The sequence below is a fragment of the Dryas octopetala genome, chromosome 9, assembly GCF_963921425.1.
Source record: "Dryas octopetala chromosome 9, drDryOcto1.1, whole genome shotgun sequence".
Taxonomy (NCBI): Eukaryota; Viridiplantae; Streptophyta; class Magnoliopsida; order Rosales; family Rosaceae; genus Dryas; species Dryas octopetala.
The window spans coordinates 4,058,668-4,076,595 of record NC_141374.1 but is presented as its reverse complement, the minus strand read 5'-3'; the positions used below and the strand labels follow the sequence as shown (position 1 = coordinate 4,076,595).

The following is a 17,928-nucleotide window of genomic DNA, read 5'->3' as shown; positions in this document are numbered from 1 at the left end:
CTTTGTTCATTTTTTATTCTTAATTCTAGCATCATTTCTCAATCGATGAGATATTTTGCTGGACATACCTAACTCATTACATACATAGTGCACAAGATGTTGAAATCTATATTTTAAGTAAGGGGATAACAAGCTGGGATGAAATACTGAGAATCTCAATGACCTGTTACAAGCAAAAATAATTTCAGCATATCAATTAATAGTTGAAATGCATTAATATTTAGTGTCTAAAGCAACTTACTTCTTATCATTGTAAAATGCGGTAAGAAGGTGAGAGAAGTATTCGGCAGCATCACCATTAGACGGAATAGGAACTAAATTTTGCATTGATCATCAAGGAAAACTGTCTAGCATCACAACTTTTCGTTGTCATTCCCGAGTCTTGAAATAGGCCAAGTTTCGCCGTCCCATCAACCATGAAGACAGAATCTGTACAAATGGTACCATGTGTCACACCCAAATCAAAATTAATACATATTAGTCCTGATAGTATGCCAATAACTATCCTTTTAAAACCCTCGGTTAAGTAACCATTATTATCCCTAACTTTATTTTCCTTTAACCATTGAGTAAGAGTTTGGCAACACTCTGATATTAACACTATTTCATCTCCATCAGAGCTTGTCCAAATCCCTTTCATTCTAAGAAAGTTTGAATGACTATGCCTCATTGCAAAATTGAACCAAGTTTTGGCATCATCAAACCACACAGATTCCCTCTTAAAATGATGATATATAACAGGGATTCCAGACTCTGAATATCCTTTGTACATATTGGTGTCCGGTATCACTTCTACTTTAGAAAATTTCATCCAATACTCCACTGAACCAACAACAGCCATCTGCAAAACAATACCCAAGAGCTGAACACAAATAAACACTAGAACATAAGTTATTCTCTAAAACCAAAACGATAGGTACACATCATAAACAAAAAGCAAGAAAAGAAAAAACCTGACATCCCAATCTTGAAATACAACTCTGACAGCTTTACAAGGGAGTTAGTTTGCGGCGTTTTATCTTTTATTGGAGTTATCTGCAAGCTTGAACATGGACCCTCTGCTTTTTCTCTATCATTTAAATCCTTCTTTGGATTGTAACTTGTACATATGTAAAACAATTTTTGTTTAAAGACATGATGCTGACTTGAATTATCAACAATGGGGGAGGGTTGAAATTCATAAATACACTTTGAGTACAAGACTTATCTCCCTCTTAGAAAATAATTTTCTACGAAAACAAATAATACATAGCTAGGAAAATTAACAGCATGAATCAAAACTTACAGAGAAAGAGCTAGAGTCAACACTTTTACCTGAAATGAAATCAAATAGATCCAACAACAAGGGCAATCTATGTGATATCAATAAAAACCAGAATTCCTGTGAAAGCAACATTCAAGAAAACCAAAAAGAAAAAAAGGGAAGAAGTCATGTTTGGTTTCTGAGAAATCAAAGGAAAATAACAGCTCTATCATTTCACAAAAACTACACCATAAACTAAACCATCACACATAGAAAACACTACCCCAAATAACTTAAAAAAAAAAAAAAAAGAGTAAGAGAGAAGATGTGAACTAGAATAAACAGCAGAAACTCAAAAGTCACAAGAAATATACACAAATCTTCTACCAAAGCCAAAAAAATGCCAAAGTTATTACACATATTAGCTAGAAAATGGAGTATACTTTAAATTAACTGATGTTGAGTAATGGAAAAATTGTTGGTCTATTCCAAAAGCAAAAAATTTGGGTCAGAACACATAGATATGTTCTGACACAGCTTGATTTTGAACCATACCTTAAGGTAGTAGGGCCAGAAACTTGGGTAAAACGTTTGCATACTTCATACCTTAATGCAAATTAAAATATCCTTACATAAACTTTAGCAAAAAATAAAACAAATCTCATGCAAATTAAATTTTTTTCATGTGACCTAATCCTACTGAAGAAACATCCTTACAGACCTAATTGGCCTCCCCAAAATGAAGTGAAACTACATCAAAGGTCATACCTAATTGTACCATCTACTTTGACGACATTTTTCATAAAGTTGTATTACCCTAGTGCATGCTTTATAAATTTGTTAAAATTATTCAAACTTGAAGTTTGTGTGAAAAGATCTCTTGCTACTGACAATTGCCTCCCCAAACCAAAGTGGCCTTATATCCATGCCCATAAACAACAATTTGAAAACAATTTACATCAAAAGGAACTAATCCTAGAGAGAGAGAGAGTTGTTATATTATTCAAACCTGAAGTTCCGTGTGAAAAGCTCTCTTGCTGTTGCCAATTGCCTCCCCAAAACAAAGCGACCCTAAATCCATGCCCATAAACAACAATTTCAAAAACAAGTTATATTAAAAGGAATGAATCCCAGAGAGAGAGAGAGTAATTTTTGTGGCTTAGTTGAGGGACCATAGTTGCAATAACTAAACTCATTGAAGTTATAACATCCAAGGTCCAAATAACTAAACCCACAAAACTTCTAACATTCAAGCACCATATAACTCAAAAAAAAAAAAAAAAAAACGGTATCTCACAGAATTTCTAACATTCAGGCACCATGTAACTAAACTCTAGACTAAGCCAAAATATAGAAAGACAAAGCTTTCTATCACCAATGATACAGACAGGGGATACATACCTTGTTGCCTTCTAACCTCAAATATCCAACCAGTGCACCATATTCCAATTTTTATACTGCATAAACTAAGTTGATTGTGACTTGTGAAAAAAAGAAAAGAAATATTTGTACGTTAAACACAGAAAATAAGAGACTATGAGTCTAGAACATAAAATGTAAAGCAAAACGATGCAAGCATGAAATAAATTTAACAGTTGGGGCGGGGAAGGGGGGGAGAGAGAAAGAGACTTCAGACAGCTATAAGTAATACCTCAATCCTTTTTTGACCTTATTTTGGCCTCCTACAACTCCTGCTACATTAACACAGAGAGTATTTGTTAAGAAATCAACAATAGAAAAGGGACCTTTATCAGAAACAATTGAAAATTTATAAAATTTTCACCTACCAGAACTGGTAGATTCATCACTTGTAGTATTTAAATAAAATTTCTAACTGTAACATTTTGTTTTTCAAAAACACAAAAGAACCAAACTAGTATATTCCTAACTATGCACAAAGCTAGTAGCAAAATTTAACCACATGGTAAGCAAATAGGAAGTAAACCTTTGCAGGTGAATGACCCAAATGAATCCAAAAGAATGACCAAATTGAATGACCCAGTCGTATTGGAAGTAAAAGCTTAAATTACCATATGCAGAGAAATTTATGTATATAGTGCTAATGTTTAGAATTAGATCAAGAAAGAAACATGCAGTTTTTTTTAGACTTAAAAAAGGGAAATTAAGGAGGGGGTGAGTGTGAAGTACTCACAAGATCCTCAAATTTCCACAAAGAACAAGTTGAATGACCTCTACTGGTACTGAGTTTGTTAACAAGTTCAATTTCCTACAAAATTAATGAAGAATGGATGAGGATGAGTACTGAGTAGTGACTAACAAATACATTTTATATAAATCAATGATGGAAAGCTAACATGAAGGAAATTAATAACTCACTTTAAAGTGAAGGAATGACGGAACCAAATAATTAGCAAGCTAAATTGAAGACTACCCTCCTATATCCTCCAATCTCCTTAAGCACAAACTAGTATTCATTTCCATTCTTATTGGCTTTCTAAACATTAATTCAGTTCAATATTCCAAAAACCATCAAATAACACACACAACTAATTACATCCCAATTCAACTTTCATCGAATTCAATGATATTCATCTAACAGAAAAGCAAGTTAAACTAAGAGAGATCAAAATCCAGAGAGAGGCTGAGAAAGAGAGAGAGAGAGAGAGAGGGGGGGGGAGAGATCAAAACGTCAACAATGGGTTTCACAATGGGTCTGAACCTGCTGCTCTTGATAGCTGTGGTGGCCACCAACATACTCTCTCTTTACCCAAATCCCCACTTCCCAAATCAGTCCCTGGCCATGGTGGCCAGAGTCCCAAACCCACCATCAACCACCACCACAACCAAACCCACCATCCCCTCAGATCTCCTCTCCTCCCACTCAACTTCGACCCACCATTCCACAATAGGCAAATGATGTGAATAATTGCAAGGGTACAATATCGCTCAAGTAATATAATAATAAGAAAAGTATTGTTCCAACAGGGATTTAGTTAATCTATTAAATACCAGTGTGATTTCTGTCTAATTGAAATTGGATAAACAAGATATTATTAAAAGGATCGAAAACGAAATATGCAAGATCGTATAAGACGAGTAAACAACAAAGTAACAGATTAAAATAATATGATAAAGTACTAGGTCAATGATTTCACCATAACTAATCCATCCCAAGTCTTTCCAACAAATCAATCCTAATTTTACCTAGCATGTAGCTAATTGTTTCCACGCTTTTCACTAGTATTCTATTCCTAGATATACTAATTGTATTCTCAAACCCATCAACCCATTCTATTCCTAGATATGAATTTAGATGGTGAAAACCCTTTAAGACCATAAGAAACATTTAATGAAAACACAACCCATACTTTCCTCTTCCGATTAAACTATGCAGATTATGGTATTTATTCCTAGAAGCTATTTACTAGATATCTCCTTCCAGTCTCAATCTAGTTCTTCATGGCAATCAATTAGTGATCAATTAATTGAAGGCATTAAACAAAGAAATAAATACTCAACATGCATGAATAAAAATAGAATTAAATTGAGTTAGAAAGACTTAGGGAATTCATAGCTAGGCTACATCGTAGCCTAGTATAAGAAATTTAGTGCATGATGAAGGTGATAGGCGACTTGGGTGTGGTGTAGGAATTCATGATGTTCACCCAAAAATAATAATGATGTTCCAATCCAAATTGTGCAGCCCTTCTCCCGATATATCCACCTAGTACCGCACCCCTCTATTTATACTATTACAAAGACACCACAAATTCCTATCCTTACGGGATTACAATTCCTAATTCATCTAGGGCCTTCATCAATCCTTGACTTCCTAGGAATAGAGCTGGGCCGGCTTCCCTTGTGTAGATGAGAATTAATTTCCTTTGAGAGACCTTTTTCCTTTCCACAATTGGAAAGCTTTTCCTGGTAATTTTGGAAGTTTCCTTTCCTTGATGACTTGGTGAAACATTGACTAGTCTTGGATTTCCCTTCATGCGCGACACCCATTCAATTTCTTCAATCATCATGACTTTTATCCTTTTTAGCTTGATAATCCCTAAATTATCAAAACTACAAAACTTGCACAAAACACATTAACCAACAGTTTTATTGAAGATCATAGAAGATTAATAAGTAATAAAGGCAAACAAAGTGTGTTAAATATTTCATATATCAAATACCCCCAAACCTATCATTTTCTAGTCCTCGAGCAAAACTGCAACATAAAGATTCAAAACAAACAAAACAATCTATCTAAACCACTTTCGCAGGTAATTTCAATGGCACTTAGCATGTGCCATAAGCCTTTAAACCTCTAGGTGTCCCTAGTAGGAGGAGTTGTGTCTCCTGAGGGTTTGTTAGTTATGATACCCACAAACGTTTTACTACAAATCAAAGACGTTAAGAGCATCACTTAAAACAAACTAATGAAAACCAATGCACGCAAATCACAAAAATTCAAAATTAAAGATATGTCAAATAAATATTGCATCATGGTGTAAAGTGTAGGTGCAGAAATTCATAGTGAAGAAGCTTAAAAGTAACCAAACTCGGATTACATAGAAAAATTTCGCTTTGACTCTAATCCTCCCAAGGTATCTCTCAATTTTACTCGAACTCCTAGGCTTAATCTCAGCAAGCATATGTGATAGAATTTATGTGAAAAAGGAAACCAAAGTATAATCACATATGATAAATATTGAAAGAACGCTAATTTCTCAAATGTAGATCTCAAGGAAGAAATTGAAATACTAAGAACGTAGATACATACCTCACCTCCAAGTTGAACTTTCCAAAAGATCCGTTAGGTCTTATTGATGGTTGTAACAAAAAGCTAGGGTGCTGGCTATGAACAAAAAAATGAGGAATTCAAAATAAACTTGAAACACAGGAATGCCTTCACTTTTAAAACTTGCAGCAATTTCTTTGTGATTTTTTTTTAAACAAGCTTTTCACTTGCAATCTGAGCACCAACTCTTTCTTAGGTACACGCCACTTTTACAATAACACTTACCTCCATGCTTCAGCTTCATTACCTTGCCATCTCTCAAGTTATAAGATAAGGCTAAGATAAGGTTAATTTGGTATAATCAACTGTGGGTGATGAAAAAGAAAGGCTAAATTTTAAGGCTTCAAAGGGGCTTTGGAAGCACACAAAAAGGGTAGGAAGATAGGCTATTTAAGTGGCTCAAGCATGCATAGCCTAACTTCATCTCTAATGGTCCATTAACTTAGAAGTGAAGAATATCTACACAAAGAAAATTGTTAGTTCATTAGAATTCAATGCAAAAATAATATGAGATCATAAAACGAATGAATGAAATTAGGAAGAGTGTTTAGGAGTAGAAAAACTGAATCCCCTTTCAAAGACTAGCTATAGGCTCAAAAAGAAACTCTCTAGGGGTAGTCTCCACTAATTTTTCTATAGTCAATCCAAGCATGGAGCCTTGTACACTGTTTCACGTACAATGAATTCAGCATGTGAAGTGTGACAAATGATGATGCAAACCTTCATGACAGCACCTTAAAAGAGAATTAGTGATAACAAAGCATGTACATCCTCATTAGTAAGCATAAGTAATAGCTTCAACTACTTTTGGTGTTCCAACAAAATTTTGGTTTGTCAAATCTAAGCATGAATTTGTGAGCTAAAGAATGAATAAATATCTCAAAAGGAAAAGGACACACCTGGAGATAGCCTCTAGAGGCCTTTTATCTCGGCAGAATTTGATTTGAAATGGCTTGGACATGAAATCTGAAAAATCTAGAATTTTTACCTTTAGCAGCGAAAAAAAAACTGATGAACACCGTCACTAAAAACCTTCCGCGGCGAAAAATCTGATGAACACTGTCGCTAAAAACCCCTTTTGTGACGAAAAATTCTGCATTTCTGGGCTTAGCAGTAGCTGCATTTTTCTTGGCTTTAGGCCACTTTCCCAACTTCAAATCGTCCCAAACTGCAATGTAGACCCCCTGGGACCCCCAAACCTGATTCATAACATCACATTTGCTATCCTAAACCTGTTGACAACCTTAGATTGGCCTAAATAACACTCAAAAACAAATTATGCAGAAAAATTTATTTTGACCGAAACATGAACCCAATGAGCTGTTTTGCTACTTTTTGGTCTCTTAGCCCAGCCATCAAGAAAAATCACTTCCTCATGCTATCTAAAACGTGATGCCACCCTCTTATGGCAAGAAACCTCAAAAATTCCTCTTGTAATTTCTGTGGAAACACAAATATTATTTGCTTTGCGACTCTATAACTAAAATCAAAACTACCAACTCAAAAATTTAAAACCACCCCCAAACCTAAACTTAGCATTGTCCTCAATGTGCATAAACCAAATAAAATAAAAAAAAATAATTCAAATAATAAAAATAAAAGTAAAAGAGTAGAAAGATAGAACCTAGTTGGGTTGCCTCCCAAAAAGCGCTTAGTTTAGTGTCCTCAGCCTGACTTCAGGGGAGCTCGCTACTTCGGATCTTCAAGAGTGAGTGAAACTTTTTGAGGATCAAGATTGGCTTCTAGGTAAGGCTTCAATCTCTGTCCATTAACTTTAAACACAGTACCCATTGAATCATGGCGTATTTCAACTGCTCCATAGGGTAAAATTTGAACAATGGTACAGGGTCCGGACCACCTTGAGCGTAACTTCCCAGGTAAGAGCTTCAAACGGGAGTTGTAGAGCAAAACTTTCTGTCCAACATAAAAATTTCTGCGCAAGATATGTTGATCATGCCATCTCTTGGTTCTTTCTTTGTATATACAAGCATTCTCATAGGAGTCATTACGGAATTTCTCCATTTCATTAAGTTGTAAGGCTCTCTTCTGTCCAGCAGTTTCCAAGTCAAAATTTAGCATATTCTGTGAGACCCCGTATTTTTCAAAGATTTATTTTAAATATTTTGAGAATTTATTTTAAGGATTTTAAGAATTTATTTGGAATTTAATTTTAATTTTTGTTTTAAATTGGGTTTGACCCAAAAGTTGACTTTTAAAATAAATGGGCTTTGTTGCCCTCATCATGGTGAGTTCAACCATGGTCTCCGTTCGTCCATACGAGGCTCCACGACAGAGCAATGAGCTCGGGAAGTCAAGACAGCCGCCGGCTTCTGCCGCCGGCGACTTTTGACCGTTGACTCATTTAGGAGAATTGATCCTCGAGGTATGGGTAATCTTTTCCCTAAGGTGGACACGTCCAATTTTGAGAAATTAGAAATTCGATTTTAGGGTTTATGCCTATTTCGAATTTCTTGAAATTGGACTTGATTTCGAATTGTTTTTGTGTAATTGAAGGTTCCATCGTGCAATTGAGTTTAATTGGAGTTGATTTTAGGTATTTCCAGGTTCGTGCCGCCGTTGCCACCATCGGAACCACCACTTTTGGCGGCGTGTTGGTGGTCGTTTGATCTATTTCTGCCCAATTGAAGTCTCAAGAACCCTTCTAGTTTCTTATGGTGAGAATTTGATGATGTTTGTGTGTTGTTTGTGGCCGGGCAGCCACCGGGTGTGGTGTTGCCGCCCAATTCGACTGTTGAACGGCCAATTTGTGAATATGGGTTGTAATTGTTTGGTTGTCTGGTCTTAATAGGTGCATGGGCTCGGGAAATCTCATTCCGGATGCCGTTTTGCTGCCGGATTGGAGATCCGAGCATTTGCATCGTGAATGGCATTTCGGTCTTTTCACACGGTTAAACAGTGAGTGAAACTTATCGGTTTTTAATTGTTGAGTACCGTAAATGAATTGTCTGTTTTGTGTGTTTGTTGCTTTATGTTAGAGAATGTTAAGTATAGGATTTAGATCATGAGAAGGAATTGATGAGGATTTGAGGCTAAGAAATTAGTTGGGAATTATAGAGTTGCCCTGGGATTAATTACTGATTAGATGAGAAATGTCTATTTTCGAGGATCAAGGAACGATAATAATTGCTAAATTAGAGAAGAAATGTTTATTGTCGAGGTATATGAGTGAGGATTAAGCGATTATTATACAGTAGACTGTGAGTAGGAATGACAAACAAGTGAGGGGGCGTGAGTAGGAATCAGTTTCGAAAGTTTCGGAAGGGATTCGGTGTAGCTCGGGGTAGACTGTGAGTGGATCTTTGGTTTTCAAAATGTTTTGCACTTTTTATAATTCAACTCTTTTCTTGATTTATTTGAGTATGGACAGTTTCTGGAAAAGGTTTTTCGTATTATTTTGGGGAAGTTTTATCAATGAATTTCTGTTCTTTAGAAAATGATTTTGATTGAGCAGCTTTCACGATTTGAGATGTGGTTGATTGAGGTATACAGAAGCGGTTTCAAACCGCTATATTAGTACCCCCTTCAGCAGGTATATATTGCTCTGCACTCGCCTAAAGATGACTCAGTGATGTACGACCAGCACGCAAGTATATATTGCTCTGCACTTGCCTAGAGATGACTCGGCGGTGTACGACCAGTACTTGCTCTGCACTTGCCTAGTTGGCGGTGTATGACCAGCATGATATTTGCTCTGCACTTGCCTAGTAGGCGGTGTACGACCAGCATTTGCTTTGCACTTGCCTAGTCGGCGGTGTATGACCAGCATCACAGCAGGTATAAATTTGCTCTGCACTTGCCTAGAGATGACTCGGCAGTGTATGACCAGCAGTTTCCTGGGTACTAGTGTGGCGTGAGTTTTCAGTTGTGGAGTATTTTGAGAAATGAATTTGCATCAGTAAATATTTTAAATGACAGTTTAAGTAAGACTTTGTGTTTTAATTCAGTTCAGATTTGATACTTCTCAGTTTGAACAGTTTCATTACTTTTTCAGTATATCGAGGTTTATTTGAGTTGAAAGTTTTTAGCCTAAATTATTTATATACAGTTGATAATATCGATTTCAACTTGAGAACTTTGTTACTTTCAAAGTTTGATTTACGGTTGAGAGGATTTAAAAATGGATTTGAAAGAAGAGATTTTGAAAATAGTTTTAAAGCTGGGGGATGTCAAAGAGTGATGTGAGTGAAATTAGGGAGATTTCAAAGAGTGGTGTGAGTGAAATTAGATAGTCTATTTCGTTGTTTTGGGTGCTTGTGTGCATTTGTTTGCTAGAATTTGGTTTGGTTAGGACTTGGTAAAGTTTAGGCTTGAATCTTTGAGAATGAGAATGAGGATGATTATGCACTGAGATTATAGGTTAGGATGTGAATGGTTGATGTTGAGGTTAATAGCTGACGTTTATGCAATTGATTCGCCAGAATGATGATTATTATTTATTGATGGGATTTGATTTGAATACGAGGATGTATGATTTATCTTGATGCTTGGATGATAGGTGATGAAATTATTATGCGATTGAGAAATTATGAATTTTATTGTGGATTATTTTTGAGTATTGGAAATTAAAGAATTTTGAGGATTATTGTTTACCGGGTTGTTTGTTTGAATGACCTGGTGTACCATGGACATGGTGTAGTGTGGTTGTGGTTGTTTTGCAAGTTAAGCAGACATGAGGAAGCAGTGAGGAGAAGACGAGGCAGTGGGACCTAGGAGTTTTATTTAATTATTTTTACACAATGTTTTCGTTTAAATGTTTTCGGTAAAATGGTATTTACTTATGTTGTTATGCATGGCTCAAAAGAAAAGAGAAAACAAGTTTAAAAGTTTGATGTTCAGTATTTTTATGGGCCCGATGTTCGGGGTGTTACATCTTCACAGCCCAAAATGCCTTATGCTCAAGCTCCACGGGTAAGTGGCAGTAGGGGTGAGCATAATAACCAGCGCACCGAAACACCGAACCAAACCAACCGTAAAAAAACCGAAAAAACACCGAGTTGACCAAAAAGTCAACACCGTAAGAGAAAACCGAACCAAACCGTATATGGATAGTTCCGGTTCTGGTTTCATGCTCATTTTACCCGAACCAAACCTTTTATTTTTTAAAAAATATAATTATATATTTTTATGCACATTTTATACATTTTTGTACACATTTTATACATTTTTAAACACATTTTATACATTTTTATTTTTGACCCTAAAATATATTTTATATAACCCTATGAGTTTAATATTATATATAATAATGTTTTAGTATATAATTTTAGTTATATCTTATATAATAAAATTAGTATATTCTATTTCTATATACTCTATAGTCCATAGTCTATATAATAATGTTTTATACATATAGAGTTATATATAAACTTAGTATAGTTAGTTATATATAACTATATAGTTAGTAACTTAGTATATAGTTGTATACATACTACAATAGTTATATATAACTATATAAGTAATATATAATTATAGTAGTATATATACTAGTATATACTATAATAGTATATAGTTATATATATACTATACTCATTACTCTATAATAGCTATATATAATCTTATATATAGTTATAACTTATAAACCAAATTTGCCCAAACCCCAAACGAAATCTCTATCTCCCCAAAAATGCCAATATGAATAATAACTCATTAAACCCAGAACCGTAGTGGAGAACCAAACCGAACCAAACCACACTGCACTTTAAATGGTTTGGTTTGGTTTTTCTCCTTCCTTTCCGGTTTTTAGCACCGAACCGCACCGTATAGGAACGTCCGGTGTGGCGCACGGTTTTGGGGGTGAATCGGGCTGAACCGCACCGTGCCCACCCCTAAGTGGCAGGCTTTCCCAAAAACTAATCGAAAAGGGGACATGCCGATTGGTGTTTTATAGGCCATTCTGTAAGCCCACAAGGCATCATCAAGCTTTGTTGACCAATCTGTCCTTGAATTACTGACTGTCTTTTCTAAGGTACTCTTCAACTCTCGGTTAGAAATTTCAACTTGGCCACATGTTTGAGGATGATAAGGCGTAGCTACCTTGTGCATAATACCATATCGAGCAAGAAGAGCATTGAAAGAACGGTTACAAAAGTGCGTACCTCCATCACTAATAATGGCACGAGGGGTTCCAAATCTTGTAAAGATATTCTTCCTTAAGAACCCAAGCACGCTCTTGGCGTCATTGGTGGGCAAGGCAACAGCTTCCACCCATTTAGACACGTAATCGACAGCTACCAAGATGTAATGATTATTGTAGGAAAGTGGAAAAGGCCCCATGAAGTCAATGCCCCAAACATCGAACAATTCAACCTCTAATATGTTAGAAAGAGGCATTTGGTGTATGCTGGAAATATTTCCAGTTCTTTGGCAACGATCACAGGTTTGAACAAAGATATGAGCATCCTTAAAAAGAGTAGGCCAAAATAAACCCGATTGTAACACTTTGGCCTCTGTTTTTGTAGCTCCAAAGTGACCTCCACAAGCTAGCTTATGACAATGATGAAGAATATCAATCATCTCGGATTCATTGTCACATCTTCTAATTACAGTATCCGGGCAGTGCTTCCATAAATAAGGATCATCCCAATAGTAATGTTTAACCAAAGATAAGAATCTCTTCTTTTGTTGATAAGAGAGATCAGGAGGAAGGATATTGCTAGCGAGATAATTAACAAAATCGGCATACCATGGTGTCACTGTGGAGTGGACCGCGAAAAGCTGCTCGTCGGGAAACATCTCAACTATGGGGACAGTGGCGTCATTGGCTAGCTCATCTTGGGTTAACCGTGAAAGGTGGTCTGCCACCACGTTTTCAGAGCCCTTTTTATCTCGAATCTCCAAGTCAAATTCTTGTAGAAGGAGAACCCATCTAATCAACCTAGGCTTGGCATCTTTCTTCGATAATAAATATTTCAAAGCAGAGTGATCCGTGTAGACAATAACTTTAGACCCAATTAAATAGGAACGGAATTTATCCAAAGCAAAAACTACGGCAAGTAGCTCCTTTTCAATAGTAGCATAATTTAATTGAGCATCATTTAAAGTGCGGCTAGCATAAGATATAACATGAAGTACCTTGTCATTCCTTTGACCAAGCACGGCTCCCACTGCATAGTCACTTGCGTCACACATTATTTCGAACGGCAAACTCTAATTGGGCGCGATAATGATAGGAGCTGTGGTTAATTTCTCTTTCAATAGCTTGAATGCTTCCATACAGTCAGAATTAAATTGAAAATCTGCATCTTTGAGTAATAAACTGCACAACGGCTTGGTGATATGGGAAAAGTCCTTATGAAACGACGATAAAAGCCTGCATGACCTAAGAAACTCCGAACCCCCTTCACTGATGTTGGCGGCGGCAGGTTGGAAATTGTCTCAATCTTAGCTTTATCAACTTCAATTCCTTGTGCGGAAATTTTATGCCCAAGCACTATCCCTTCTCGAACCATAAAATGACACTTCTTCCAATTCAAAACTAAGTTCGTCTCTTCACAACACTGAAGGACTTGTGCCAAATTATCAAGACAAGTATCAAAAGAGAAACCAAAGACGGAAAAGTCGTCCATAAATACCTCTATAAAGCGTTCAACCATATCGGAGAATATACTCATCATACAACGTTGAAAAGTAGCTGGGGCATTGCATAAACCAAACGGCATATATACGACGATAGGCGAAGGTGGCAAACGGACAAGTAAATGTCGTCTTCTCTTGATCTTCAGGGGCGATGGGGATTTGATTATAACCCGAATAACCATCCAAAAAATAGTAGTAGGCGTGACCAGCTAATCTCTCCAACATTTGATCGCTGAAAGGCAATAGGAAGTGATCTTTTCTGGTAGCAGTGTTCAATTTCCTATAGTCTATGCACACTCTCCATCCAGTGACTGTTCTTGTGGGAATGAGCTCATTGTTATCATTTTTTACCACAGTAATTCCTCCTTTTTTCGGAACCACGTGCACAGGACTTACCCACTTGCTGTCAGCTGAAGGATAAATGATACCAGCATCAAGTAGCTTAAGAACTTCAGCACGTACAACCTCCTTCATGTTTGGATTCAACCTTCTTTGATTCTCAATGGTAGGTTTGCAATTGTCTTCCATCAAAATTCGGTGCATATATACACAAAGAAGGACTGATTCCCTTGATATCTGCTATAGTCCATCCAATAGCTGACTTATGCTCTCCTAGTACGTGCAGTAATTTCTCTTCTTCTTCTTTACTTAACTCCGAGGAAACAATTACAGGAAGAGTTTCAGCGCTGCCAAGATAAGCATAATGCAGATGAAAAGGTAAAGGCTTTAAGGTGAGTGTAAGCGCGGCATCAATGCTCGGCATGGGCTTTATGGGTGCGACACCTAACTGCTCGAACTCTAATAGGCATCTTGGAGAAGTGTATCGTGGTATTGAATCCATATAATTAACTATTTCCACAATTCTCGGCTCGTCTTTGATCGTTTCATACTGATGTACCAAGCTGGCCTCCAAAGGATCTTCAGGATAATGAGTGGAGAAGCGATGTACAATGACTTGATCTATCACTTCCAATCTAAAGCAATACTCGGAATCTAGTGGGTGCTTGGTAGCATCAAATACACAAAACTCTACTTCCTAATCCCCTACTCTCAGGATCAATGAACCTTTGGCCACGTCAATCAGTGTTCTTCCTGTAATCAAGAATGGCCTCCCTAAAATAATAGGGGTCTCAATATCTACCTCCATGTCTATGATCAGAAAATCGGCAGGGAAAATGAATCTATCTACCTTGATCAGCACATCTTCAATTATGCCATGTGGATGCGTGAGGGACCTGTCAGCCATTTGCAATGTAACATTAGTGGGTTTGATCTCCCCCAAACCAATTTTTTTAGCTATAGACAATGGCATTAAATTGATACTGGAGCCCAAATCACATAAACCTTTGCCAAAAGAAATTGTGCCAATGGTGCAAGGTATAGTAAAACTCCCTGGATCCTTCCTTTTAGGTGGCAATTGCTTTTGGATGACAGCACTGCACTCCTTAGTAAGTTGTACGGTCTCAGCATCATCAAGCTTCCTTTTCTTACTCAAAATATCTTTTAAGAATTTCCCATAGCTAGGCATCTACTCCAATGCTTCGCTAAAGGGAATGGTGACCTGCAATTTCTTGAAAATATCAAGGAACCTTGAAAATTGTGCATTCTTCTTGTTCTTGCGGAGGCGTTGAGGGAATGGAATGGGCGGCACGTACTGCTTGGGATCGATTGAAACTGGAACAAATTAAGCTTGTGTCAACAACGACATGTTCAAGTTCTACAAAGTCTGCAGGTGGCCGCATAGATTCTCCAGCGGTGTCAGCGACGGCAAAAAAATTTTCAGAGTCAGTTTCTCCTATTCGCTCGGCTGCTAGCTGCTGCTCAAGCTTCTTTCTGCTGTTTTTCTTCATCCAAATCCACAGCAGTCTTGATTTGCCTTCCCGTCCTAAGTGATATAGCCTTTGCATGCTCTTGTCTTCTCGGATTAACTTCAGTTTGGCTAGGTAACACTCCTTTTTTTCTCCCATTAATTGCTTCAGTTATTTGCCAGACCTGGACCTCCAAATTCCGGATAGAAGCTGCTTGGTTTTGGAGACTTGTGTCAGTTTTGTTCATGAACTGAGTGGTGGCTTTGACGAGTTGTGCAATGGCGTCCTCCCATCCTCCTGTTCTTTTTATAATCAAGAATGATGTGTTTCAAGAGCTAGAGTATCAAACAAAGTTTGACATTCAGTTAATGTCTTGTTCTTAGTAGATCCACCTGCATAATTATTCACTGTAGCCTTACTCGACACGGTTAGAGCCTTATAAAAAATTCGCATTAAAACTAGAGTAGGCAAACCATGGTGAGGACATTGTATTAATAAATTATTAAACTGTTCCCGTGCCTTAGAAAACGACTCATCTGCCTGTTGAGTGAATTGCATGATCTTATCCCTCAGTGCATCAGTTTTCTGAGTTGAATAAAACTTCTCCAAGAACTTGTTCTGAATTTCAGTCCAGCTCGTCAGTGACTCAGGCCTCAAGGAGTTCAGCCACGTCTTGGCTTTGTCTTTCACCATATAGGGAAAAACTTTCATCCTGAGATGTTCTTCAGTGACCTCAGCTGTCAAGGCCATGTTAGAAACCATGTTAAAAATATCTCTAATATGAGCTAAAGGATCTTCAGTACTCATTCCATGGAAAGAAGGCATCATATTAAAGTGGATATTCTTCAATTCATAATTCCTGGCAGTCGCAGGTAGGACGATGCTTGATGGTGACGTCGGCATTGTTGGGATATCGAGGTCTCCCATTGTTTCTTGTGGTACAAGGGTCATCTCTTCTTCTCTTTGTTGATTCTCTTTTTCTCTGTCCTCTCTTTGTTTCTTTCTAATCGCTCGAAGCTTCTGTTCAATCTCAGGTTCAAATTCAACTAATTTGCAAGTTGATGATCGTGTACCAGTCATCCACCTTCAAGAGAAAACAAGAGACAGTGAGAAATTGCACTAAAATTTATGTTGACAAACCACAAATAAAAAAATTATTATTATTATTAATATTATCAATCCAAAAATACAACTAGAAAATAAATCGTCCTAATATTAACAGACTAAGCTAAGTCCCCGGCAACGGTGCCAAAAACTTGATGTGAATAATTGCAAGGGTACAATATCGCTCAAGTAATATAGTAATAAAAAAAGTATCGTTCCTACAGGGATTTAGTTAATCTATTAAATACTAGTGTGATTTCTGCCTAATTGAAATTGGATAAACAAGAAGTTATTAAAAGGATCGAAAACGAAATATGCAAGATCGTATAAGACGAGTAAACAACAAAGTAACAGATTAAAATAATATGATAAAGTACTAGGCCAACGATTTCATCATAACTAATCCATCCCAAGTCTTTCCAACAAATCAATCCTAATTTTACCTAGCATGTAGCTAATTGTTTCCACGCTTTTCACTAGTATTCTATTCCTAGATATACTAATTGTATTCTCAAACCCATCAACCCAATCTATTCCTAGATATGAATTTAGATGGTGAAAACCCTTTAAGACCATAAGAAACATTTAATGAAAACACAACCCATACTTTCCTCTTCCGATTAAACTATGCAGATTATGGTATTTATTCTTAGAAGCTATTTACTAGATATCTCCTTCCAGTCTCAATCTAGTTCTTCATGGCAATCAATTAGTGATCAATTAATTGAAGGCATTAAACAAAGAAATAAATACTCAACATGCATGAATAAAAATAGAATTAAATTGAGTTAGAAAAACTTAGGGAATTCATAGCTAGGCTACATCATAGCCTACTATAAGAAATTTAGTGCATGATGAAGGTGATAGGTGACTTGGGTGTGGTGTAGGAATTCATGATGTTCACCCAAAAATAATAATGATGTTCCAATCCAAATTGTGCAGCCCTTCTCCCGATATATCCACCTAGTACCGCACTCCCCTATTTATACTATTACAAATTAAGACACCACAAATTCCTATCCTTACGGGATTACACTTCCTAAATCATCTAGGGCCTTCATCAATCCTTGACTTCCTAGGAATAGAGCTGGGCCGGCTTCCCTTATGTAGATGAGAATTAATTTCCTTTGAGAGACCTCTTTCCTTTCCACAATTGGAAAGCTTTTCCTGGTAATTTTGGAAGTTTCCTTTCCTTGATGACTTGGTGAAACGTTGACTAGTCTTGGATTTCCCTTCATGCGCGACACCCATTCAATTTCTTCAATCATCATGACTTTTGTCCTTTTTAGCTTGATAATCCCTAAATTATCAAAACTACAAAACTTGCACAAAACACATTAAAACCAACAGTTTCATTGAAGATCATAGCAGATTAATAAGTAATTATAAAGGCAAACAAAGTGTGTTAAATATTTGATATATCAGCA

General features: G+C 36.7%; 1 non-coding gene and 1 pseudogene across 1 annotated transcript; one reads left to right on the top strand and one right to left on the bottom strand.

Moving 5' to 3' along the window:
• Positions 1-298: 298 nt before the first annotated feature.
• Positions 299-15,225, bottom strand: LOC147273251 (uncharacterized; annotated as a pseudogene).
• A 641-nt stretch (positions 15,226-15,866) lies between these two features.
• Positions 15,867-15,973, top strand: LOC147273250 (small nucleolar RNA R71). The gene has a single exon (XR_015119793.1). It is a non-coding gene; the product is annotated as a small nucleolar RNA R71 (small nucleolar RNA).
• The last annotated feature ends 1,955 nt before the right edge of the window (positions 15,974-17,928 follow it).